Source organism: Lemur catta, chromosome 15 (genome assembly GCF_020740605.2).
Source record: "Lemur catta isolate mLemCat1 chromosome 15, mLemCat1.pri, whole genome shotgun sequence".
NCBI lineage: Eukaryota > Metazoa > Chordata > Mammalia > Primates > Lemuridae > Lemur > Lemur catta.
The window spans coordinates 37,724,431-37,736,232 of record NC_059142.1 but is presented as its reverse complement, the minus strand read 5'-3'; positions in this window follow the sequence as shown (position 1 = coordinate 37,736,232).

Genomic DNA, 11,802 nt, shown 5'->3' with positions numbered 1-11,802 from the left:
TGACTGCAGCACCCCCGCCTTGTCTACTCATTTCACAGACCCAGGCGGCCACCTCAAGCAAGCATGCCGTGAGAGCCACCCATTGGTTCCAAACACCTCCTGAACCTGGAAGGGAGTTCTTTTGCAGGGCATCTGCATGTCCTACTTTAATGCATACCTCAGATTCCTATTGTGATTTCCATGGCTGTGTCCCATATAGGAATCCCTTTATTAGGTCAAGTTTCCATTTTCATTCCTGCCATTGGCCATCACCCATGATTTAGTAGAAATGGAAACATAAGGGCTTGATCATTGTTCAATTCTTCTATCACTGCTGGAAGAACAGCAGATAATTCAGCCCTCTGAGCTGATTTGTTTTTACATTCTTCAACAACAATGGTAGTTTTCCAAACAGGATGTTGTCCATTTACCCTAGCATTGCCATCCACAAACTGCGCAGCTCTTTGTTGATCAGTCAAAGGCTACTTCATAGGGCACTGTCCATGTGATGATATAATAGAATCCAGCAGCTCCTCCCACAGTTCCAAAGTCGGTCCTAGCGGATAAGAGGCTCCCTACTCTGAGTATCTCACCCATGCATTCCCCAGGTAGGAAGATCCAGCATAAACCATTTCTGTTTTATTGTGGAACTCTTCTGGGCATTGTCCTCCCCGTTGGAGCATTTCTCTGACCCACCCAAGACATCACTGATATTTTAGGTCTTAAGATTATTTTTCGTCCTTCAATCATAGGGGCGGTTTCAACTAATGTTCAACAGCAGGCTGGTAATCGCCCCTTACTTGGAATTGTCTAGTCCAAGGTCCCCAGTTTTAGCGAGAAGCACTCACAGGCCTTTGCCTTAAGCCCTAGTCCTCACTCTGTGTAGAGTTATCACAGAGAATTTGCCCAAACGACACTCCAGCTTCTCTTCTTCACTGTGTGGGCTCAAACAATCTTACTCGTTCCTGTTTAGCATGTCTAATTAATATTGCTCGAAGGGTGGATTTTCATGCCTTGTGTTTTATAGAAACAATTCCCCAGCCAGACACGATGTCCATCTTCAGAATACATTCAGGTAAAAGAGACACAACCGCTTCAGACGTGCCAATTTTCCTCCACACTTACACGTCAATCCCATCAGCCCTTACAGTTCTAACTGTAGTCTCCCCTAGGGCTTCATCAACAGGCTCTGGTTTTGCAAAATACTGGGTGGGGGAGGTGTTTCCCACTCAGATATAACCTCCGTTCCCATAAAACATTCAAGGAGATACAACCTCTTCACAGGCAGCCTGTTTAAACATTTCAATTTTCATCTAACTCTCCATCTTAATCCCATTAACTCTTACATTTCTATTCATATATTCTCCCTGTCTAACTGAAGCCCCTGTTAGGGCTTTGCCAACAAGTTTTGAACCCATAGTATATAAGGCTTCCTTGTCAGGGAGTCCTAGAAACTATTTTTCTCAACCCCCTGACCATTTTACCCCCTCATGTGCAGAAGGCTTTTGGGTCTCTAGTGAGGGGTCAAGCAAGCGACCCTGGCCCTTTTGTCAATTTTTACCATGATTAGTCTGCCTGACTATTGTCCCAGGCAATTTCAGATTTGATTTCTCATTGTAAACTTTACCTTCTGGCTTTAATTTTTTTTCCAAACTGGGGTAAATAGAATGAACTTGTTTGGTGCTCTTTAATGTGGGGGGACCAGGAAGGGATCCCTTTGGATTGCCCAACCTTCAGAAGTGCTGCGATAAGAACTTTGTTTCAATCCCATCAATGTCTGTTTGGTTTATCCTGTTTCTGCTGGGAATTTTACCCTGCTGGGAATGCGTCCCCTGACTGCCTCCAGCCCCCTTTTTTTCCCTCTTTGTTTCGTTCTCATCAAGGTTTCCTTTATTCACCTTATTTCTTAATAACCATTTTAAAATGTCCCCTTCATGGGATGAATCCTTTGACTCTCCTCTCTGCCTCTCCCCATTGTTCATTAATCTAACTGCCTCTTGTTCATTAATTTAACATTTTTGTTGGCATCTGTAAGACCCACGAAGGAGAGCTGGGAAAGCAAATTCAGTAAGGCTTCTTGGACTGTTGCTCAGTTTTGCAGCAGTGAAGTTTCAAGAGGTGCCCATGCAAAAGGGTCCCCTGTATCAACTGTATTTTCTCAGACTCTGTATTTTTCTATTTGGCATCCACTCGTCATGGGCCCAATAATATTAATGATATGTCCTTATGTTTTGTATTCTCCATTCTCTGGCATCTGGGGGCCTTGCAGACCTAGGGAGAGACTGCGTCTCCCAGGGCTCATCAATTCTCGGGGATAGTAAAGGGCTTGGCCAGGAGCAAGCTTTTCATATACAAACCAACCAATCCTGAATACATACCCCAATTATATCTCACTTCTTATCTAACTCTCATATGCCAAGCTGAGACTTTCCCTATCCAGATCATCCCAGGACTGGGTACCAGACAACTAGAGACCACCCCTGTGCCCCAAAGCTCACCAGAATTATTCAGACTAGCCAATCCTAAACTGTTTACTCTGCCCTGCCTTGCCTTTCCCACAGAAACCCCAACACAGGCTATGGCCTAACCTCTTCCCTCACTCTTGTTTTCTGCCTCCTGACCCACACTGGTACTTTCCCCTGGGACCCCGCATGGTGTATAGTGACCCCCTCTCTGGGACCTGTGAGTGTAATAAACTTCTTCCTTTCAAGCCTTGTTCTCATTTTTTTTTGTAGCTGCACTGCCTTCACCATACCGTATCCAACACGTACCTTCTTAGACACACCCTTAACCGTGGCCTGGGGAGTGGGCATATTCGGTGGGTGAATATCTTGATTATCATAAAGCCCGTCTCACTTGACTTGTATGTGAGGCATATCAGCTGCTTCATCTGGGGCGCTCTGCTGGCATTTATAGGGGGAGTCAGAGGGTCCTCCTCCTCAGGGTAAATAGACCTTATAGTGGCTTTTATCCAGTCCCCCAGGCTAATGTCCCCTCATGAACAACCTGCTGTGTGTCTGGATCATATATAGCCATCTGTGATTGTTCCATAGTGAGCTATGGGTCCTTTATCAACCCAAACATCATCTTCCACTCTGTAGCATTTAAAAACCAAGATACTACCCCCAAATTAGTTATTCTCACAGCCCAGTTTAGTAAAGGTTCTTTAGGAAGCTAATGCTACTAACCTACAAAGTAAAGTAACTCTTTCACACTATACCCCCTGCTTTCAGTAGTTTCTTAGGTTTGCTGTCCACTACCTGGAATACCTTTTTGGTGACCAGAGGTCTTAGAGGTATTCTCTGATGTTCCCACATAATTTTTCCCATTAGGGGAAACTTTGAATCTAGCATCCAAAGCTCAGGATGACTGGAATCTGAGCTTTGGTCCAGCATCAAAGTCCGACCTAGCACTCTCTTTTACTTTCATTTTAGCTATTACTGATAACAGTAACCATGAGATTGCATATCTCACTTTTTTCTTATTAGTTTGCATTTCCTTATGCCTCCAGTGAACCAACTCCCCAGGAGTTGGGTTTGTCTCTAAATTCCATTGATAACTTTTACCTTTAGTAACTGACCATGGCACAAATCCTGCTCCATACCATGGGTGACCATATGACAACTCAGGAATCAAAGGTTCCTCACCCCATACCCATTCATCCTTTTTCTTCCAAACCACATATTTCTGTGAGCCAGGGCTGGTCTAGCAAATCCTACTCCCAACACCAATCCTGGAGTATTTTCCAACACCAACAACCAATTCTCCAGACAGTTCAATTGTTGGGTGTCCAATAATTCACTTCAGTTCTGATACTAACTGCAGGTTAATGCAGACCCCACAGGTTAAGGCTCTGTCTTACAAGACTATCCTCACTTCAGATGTCAGTCACAAGTACCAGGTCCGCAGGTTACCCACACTTCTGTCCAACTCGGAAAAAATTGAGGTTTCCCACAAGCCTCTCTCAGGTTTGATAATTTGCTAGAATGACTCACAAAACTCAAGAAATTGCTTTACTTACTTACCAGTTTATTATGAAGGATACAACTCAGGAATAGCTAAATGGAAGAGATGCATAGAGCAAGGTATGGGAGGGAGGAGGACGGACATGTCATGCTTTCTCTGGACATGCCACCCTTCCAGCACCTCCTGGTGTTCAGCAACCTGGCAGCTGTCTGAATCTCATTGTTCAAGAGTTTTTATATAGCTCAATCTCCAGCACCGCCTCCCCTTCTCTGAGGTCAGTAGGTGGGGCTGAAAGTTCCAAGCCTCTAACTAGGTGGTCTTTCTTGGTGACCAGCCCCATCCTAAGGCTACTATGTGCCTCAACTTAATTCACCTCATTAGGATAAACTCAGGTGCTTGAAAGGGGCTTGTTATGAATAACAAAAGATACTCCCATCATTCAGGTAATTGCAAGGATTTTAGGAGCTCTGTGCATGGAACTGGGAACAGGAACAAACACCAAATATATTTTTGTATAATACCACAATCTGGAAAGAAGAAAAACCCACCTCTATCCTATCAGCATTACAGAATACTTACTTCGAGGCTTTTTGGTGAATTTGGAGCACCATGCTTGTATTATCATTGCTCACATTATATGCTAATATTTATGTTGATAAATCTAATCACCATTGCTTTATGAATGTCACTCAGATCTCATCTTAAATGTTATTTCTTCAGAGAGGCTTTCCCTGACAACCTAGTTACTATTTTAACACAGTACTCTATTTTAATACTCTGCATGATACTCATCACAGATAGTTTTGGAGTTTTGTTTGTTTGTTTATTTGTTTCTCTCCTTCCTCCTCCATCAACCAGGATCTTGGTCTTTTTCACTGCCAGGTATTTGCAGCACCTAGAACAGTACCTGGCTCATAGCAGGTGTGCAATAAATATTTGTTCAGTAAGTGACTAAATGAAAATTCTAGGTTGATTATGTGTGTGTGTGTGTGTGTGTGTGTGTGTGTTGCTTAAAGGGAGAAAGAAAAATAGTTTTTCAGGGTCTTTTCCCTCCGTCTTAGATTTCTTAAGGGACCAAGAAATGGAGTTCTTTGTCTAAAACTTCTGAGATTCAAATCACAGCTTCAACTAACATTCCAGCTCTGCCGAGCTATACATTAATTTGTACCAGTTTTTAACCACAGAGACAGAAAAATGCTGCCTGGCACAGGATGTGGTCATTTGTGCTGAGGAAAGGCATATGGTGTTGTATCAGCTTCATGCAACTTCTTGAAGGTGACATTCATGGAGTCACACTCACAATGAGGCAAATGATAGCTGTTACCTTTGGCTTGTATTTTTCTGAGTTAGGGTTTCTGAGTTCCGGTAGGTGATACCATTAAGTTTGTATTTGAAATAGTGAGCCCTATACAACTTTGGTTTGGGAATTTGAAATTTATATTATAAATTTGCTTTGGATTCAGAGATAGCCCATGAGTTTTATGTTTTCAGGTAGTTGCGGGGGTAGGAGGACAGATTAAATACTCAAACATCAACAAGAAACCAATAATTTCCATTCAACAGTAGGAATTTAAAACAAATATTATAAAAACCCAGGTGGCATAGCACCTCTTTAGGAATCCATGCAATAGATTGTAGGCCTCTATGCATTTTGACCCTGCTCTGGAAGTGCTACCAAGGAGAAAGGAAAGAGGGAAATTTCAGTCTTTGTGATCTGTTCAGTTGGGTCCACTTTGACTATTATAGCTACCTATGGCATTTCTGTCACCTCACCTCTAACTACATGTCAATGGATTAATGGGATATTTGTGTATAGAAATTGTTTTTCCCAGTTGCTAGGGGTCTAGGAGTGTTAAGAAGTTCTTGGTAGAGACTAGAAGATATGATCAATCATTCTAAATAATTTGGGAAAGAGAGAAGAAACAATTCTTTCCTCTAAGCCTCACTTAGAAAGAAAAGAAGAGGCAACTTTAGTGTTAAAAGATTATTCTGCTATTTCATGATTAACCTCTAAACTGACTGCAGTAGTCCTCCTTTATCTACAATTTTGCTTTCCGAGGTTTCAGTTACCCGTGGTCAACCGCAGTCCAAAAATAGGTAAGTACGGTACAATAAGATATTTTGAGAGAGAGAGATAGAGACAACATTCACATAACTTTTCTGACAGTATATTGTTATAACTGTTCTATTTTATTATTAGTTATTGTTGCTAATCTCTCACTGTGCTTAATTTATAAATTAAACTTTATCATAGCTATTGTATATGTAGGAAAAACATAGTATACTGTCACGTGCCACATAACAACGTTTCAGTCAATGATGCATGTATGACGGTGGTCCCATAGGATTAAAATACCATGTTTTTGCTGTACCTTTTCTGTGTTTAGGTATGTTTAGATACACAAATACTTACCACTGTGTTAGAATTGCCTACAGTATTCAGTATAGTAGCATACTGTACAGGTAACATTAAGACAAGAGTTAGAAGGAAAACTTAAGCCCAGGAATTTGAGACCAGGCTGGGCAATATAGCAGGACTCCATCTCCAAAATAACAGCAACAACAAAATAAGTCCTGGTATGGTGGCTCATACCTATAATCCCAGCACTTTGGAAGGCTGCAGTAGGAGGATTGCCTCAGGCCAGGAGTTCGAGACTAGCCTGGGCACCATAGTGAGACCCTGTCTCTACAGAAATTTTTTAAAAACTAGCCAGGTGCGATGGCATGCACCTGTAGAGGCTGAGGTGGGAGGATTCCTTGAGCTCAGGAGTTTGAGGTTACAGTGAGCTATGATCAGGCCCCTGCACTCTAGCCTGGAAGACAGAGTGAGACCCCATCTCTACAAATGAAACAAAACAAAGAAAGGTAATTAGGGAAATTTAGCTTTAATATAATAACAATTATAAAAAGCATGCTTTAGGCCGGGCACGGTGGCTCACACCTGTAATCCTACCACTCTGGGAGGCCGAGGCAGGCAGACTGTGTGAGCTCAGGAGTTCGAGACCAGCCTGAGCAAGAGCGAGACCCCTGTCTCTACTAAAAATAGAAAGAAATTATATGGACAGCTAAAAATATATATAGAAAAAATTAGCCGGGCATGGTGGCGCATGCCTGTAGTCCCAGCTACTCGGGAGGCTGAGACAGGAGGATTGCTTGAGCCCAGGAGTTTGAGGTTGCTGTGAGCTAGGATGATGCCACGGCACTCACTCTAGCCTGGGCAACAGAGTGAGACTCTGTCTCAAAAAAAAGCATGCTTTAGAGCTAGGCAAGGGGGTGCATGCCTATAATCCCAGCTCAAAAGTCTGAGGAGGAAGGATTGCTTGAGCCCAGGAGTTCGAGACCAGCCTAGACAACATAGTGAGAACACCCATCTCAAAAACAGAACAAAACAAAACAAACATGCTTTAGAGAATTCTATTTAAGTTTAATGGAAGCATTTTTTTAAAATTGTCCTTTGAAAGATTTTAGAAACTAAGACCGTCTGGAGTGTTTTAAATTCAGAATAATTGTAATCATGTTTAATTTATATGCTAAAAAATAAAATGTCATGTGCATCTTTATGTTTCCAGCTTTTAGAAAATATCAGGCCCTGAGAGAAACATTCACTTTATTTTTCTCTTGTGGAAAGATAGACTAATTTTTAGGGAGGAAAAAGTCTTTACCCAACCAGAGTTGTTTGAAAAACAAAATAAAAATATTTAGAAAAAACTTTTAAAAAGTATTAACATTTAATATAAATCCACTTGTTTCCCACCTCACAGACATTGTGGTACTTTTTTACAATATATTCCCAGAAATCTAGTGTAGGTGTTGGCAAACTTTTCCTGTAAAGGCTAGACATTAAATAATTTAGGCTTTGTGGACCATATAATCTCTGTTGCAATTTCTTAACTCTGCCATTGCTGTGTAAAGCAACCATAGAAGATATGTAAATCAATGGGTGTGACTTTGTGCCAATAAAACTTTATTTACAAAAATAGTTGTTGGGGCCGGGCGCGGTGGCTCACGCCTGTAATCCTAGCACTCTGGGAGGCCAAGGTGGGCGGATCGCTCGAGCTCAGGAGTTCGAGACCAGCCTGAGCAAGAGCAAGACCCTGTCTCTACTAAAAATAGAAAGAAATTATCTGGCCAACTAAAAAAAATATGTATAGAATAAATTAGCCAGGCATGGTGGCGCATCCCTGTAGTCCCAGCTACTCGGGAGGCTGAGGCAGTAGGGTCGCTTAAGCCTGAGAGTTTGAGGTTGCTGTGAGCTAGGCTGACGCCACGGCACTCACTCTAGCCCGGGCAACAGAGCGAGACTCTGTCTCAAAAAAAAAAAAAAATAGTTGAAAAAATAGTTGTTGGATTGGATTTGACCTGCAGGCCATAATTTGCTTACTTCTGGCATATATTTATATATAAATGTAAAGTAAATATACTTATATATTTAATGTATGATGAGTTAAGAAAGCTTTTGATTCTTGAAAGGAGCAGTGTTCATATATACATTTCAGAAGGGCATCAGTGGGGACTTTAACACTATTATTTTAAAAATTAGAAAAATATATATCACTAACAACTCTGTTTATCACGGCCATATATAATTGATATAGCTCTGTACCACTACCATTTATGTAAATTAATTCAGCAAGAATAAAATCAGATGTGGGCTGGGGGCTGTGGCTCATATCTGTAATCCTAGCGCTTTGGGAGGCCGAGGTGGGAGGATTGCTTGAGATCAGGAGTTGGAGACCAACCTGAGCAAGAGCAAGACCCAGTCTCTACAAAAAAGGTATGTGACTGAAGTCCCAGCTACCCGGGAGGCTGAGGCAGGAGGATAGCTTGAGCCCAGGAGTTTGAGGTTTTGTGAGCTATGATGATGCCACTGCACTCTAGTCTGGGAGGCAGAACTAGACCCTGTCTCAAACAAAAACAAAAACCAAAAAAACCCATATGTGGATTAAATGTCATGTTACCACTTAGTTGGTACCTCCTGTATTCCTGAAATTTTAAACCTGACAGGCCAATGCACTGGCAGTGTTTACGCCAACTCACAGCTCAAGTTTATTTCCTGCATGAGGATAGTTTTGACAGTATCCCAGCTTCCCTAATGTGGTCATAGAACTGAGTTTGTGGTCATAGAACTGAGTTTTTGCATTCCAGTGTGTTCAGTTAGTACTTACTTAAGCACCTAATTTTATATATATATATATATATATTTTTTTTTTTTTTTTTTTGAGACAGAGTCTTGCTGTGTTGCCCTGAGTAGAGTACCATGGCATCAGCCTAGCTCACAGCAACCTCCAACTCCTGGGCTCAAGTGATCTTACTGCCTCAGCCTCCTGAGAAGCTGGGACTACAGGTGCGTGCCACCATGCCCAGCTGATTTTTTTTCTATTTTTAGTAGAGACAGTGTCTCACTCTTGCTCAGGCTGGTCTCGAGCAATCTTCCTGCCTTGGCCTCCCAGAGTGCTAGGATTACAGGTGTGAGCCACTGCACCCAGCCTACACCTAATTATATTCTATCTAAAATTGTGATTGTGCATGACAAGCTTTTGCCCCCTTACATTATAAACTTTTTGATTAAAAAAAAAAAGAGGCCTAGTAGCCCACACTTACACCTTTCTAACAGTACTTACCTATGAAGTGGTATAATCCAACTGTATTGAAAAACACAGAAATGAAGAGGTTCAAAGTTCTTTTTCCAGCCTGGTCATCACCTCCTTTGAACAATTGTTATTTTTCCTCCTCTTAATGACCGAATGTAACTGTCTTCAGACTGATCTTGAGCGATAGGAAATAGCCCAGGGCCCTCAAGTCTTTATTTTTGTTTAGCTCTAGTGAGTGCTAGGAGTATCATAGGCACTTTACTGAATATAGAAGATACGGAGACCTTCCTCTTGGATCTAAAATGTCAGCGAGATACTGTGATGTGAAGAGCAGAATTTAAAGCATTATTAGAACATCTCATGAGAAAGAATATCCCTGTTGCTTTATCTGGCCACTGATCACAGAGGAACACAGTAAGATAAAAGCCTCTGAATGTGAAGGCTAGAGATAAGGTGTGTTTCACATTAGTGTACCCAGGGATATTAACCAGGTAGAGAAGAGACAGGAGATGGTGAAATGTCATCCCAGCAAGGCCCTGTAGAAAAGACATGGAGTGAAGAGTAGGGTGACTAAGGTAGAACCCTCACAGCTTTTTGTCTCAGTCTTTCTTCTTCTTTTGAAATCGGATTCCCTTCTTTGCCATTTTCCACTTAGAAAATGGAAGGAGAGATTCTCCATGCTCCATGAGCATGTGCATTATGTGGGTGCAATTCTACATGCATTTGTCAATAGCATTATTTTTCCTCTTTGAATAATTGGGGAATATAAGTTTGGCTACAGATCCCCTGCATTTAATACTCTATTGGCACCCGTTTTTCAGCAGCCCCTATCAGCCACCATCTCTTTCTTACACCAGCTGTTTGTTCTAGAGCTGCTCTAGGGGCAAAAAGTACACAGTGTACCTCGATACCCATCAACAACCCCTGTTCAGCCTTTGCATTGGTTTTCCAGAACTTTCATAACAAATTACCACAAACTGGGTGACTTAAAATTTATTCTTTTATAGTTCTGAAGGCTAGAAATCTGAAATCAAGGTGTCAGCAGGACCATGCTCCCTCTAAGGCTCCAGGGAAGAGTCCTTCCTTGCCTTTCTAGCTTCTGGGGGCTCCCAGCAATCCTTGGTGTTCCTTGGCTTGTGGCAGCATCACTCCATTCTCTGGCTCTGTCGTCACATGGCCTCTTCCCTGTGTATATCTTTATATTTCCTCTCCTCTTATAGGGACACTAGTCATTGGATTTAGGGCCCACTCTAATCCAGTGTGACCTCATCCTAACTAATTACATCTACAAAGACCCTATTTCCAAATAAAGTCACATTCTGAGGCTCCAGGCATACATGAATTTTGGAGGGACACTATTCAGCATACTCTACCCATCATCTCTTGACTCTGTGCAACTGAATATCAAATACACCTGACACCCATCGTGAAATAGATTTCTTTTTAATTAATTGTACAGGGGTGATCAGTCAGTGTATGTATTTAATTGCTTCTGTCCTCTAAGACTGTGGTCCCCAACCAGTCCAAGGCCTGTTAGGAATCGGGCTGCAGAGCTCCACTGCCTCCCAACCCACCCCAATCCGTGGAAAAATTGTCTTCCATGAAACTTAGGAAGAGTGGGGGGTGTGCACAGCAAGAGGTGAGCAGCGGGTGAGCAAGCTTCATCTGCATTTACAGCTGCTCCTGTCCCCATCGCTCACATCACTGCCTGAGCTCTGACTCCCTCCCCACCCCCAACCCCCGTTTGGGAAAAATTGTCTTCCATGAACCTGGTCCCTGGTGCCAAAAAGGTTGGGGACCACTGCTGTAAGAGTTACAGGTGTTGCCTGATTCCATGAGAAAAGTTGAATTGAATCGTTTCTTGAATGGCTTCAACTTTTCTCCGTTGTGACACTTTGTACAATGTAGATGCTTAGATCAAAGATAAGAACTTGAATTAGAAAGTTTGCTGAAAAACTAATTCTGCCCCTCTTAGGCTATGTAGTTCCCATCTTCAGTAGTTTTCCATGGTATAATCTGAATCTCTTTTGACGTGTACAACTTTTTTTGTGCTTATAAGAAATAAACTACTTTGATGCTTCTGAAAGAAGATAAAAAAAAAGCCGCGTGTGCGGTTTATGGATGCTAATTACTGCCACATTTAGACGTGTGAAGGAGGGTGGCTGGAGCGAGCTGGGAGAGACCAAGTCAGCCTCGCCTGGGTGCTCGCTGAGGCTCCGGTGGTACTGCTCAGCACACGCAAATATATGCTTCAAAAGGAAGTGCC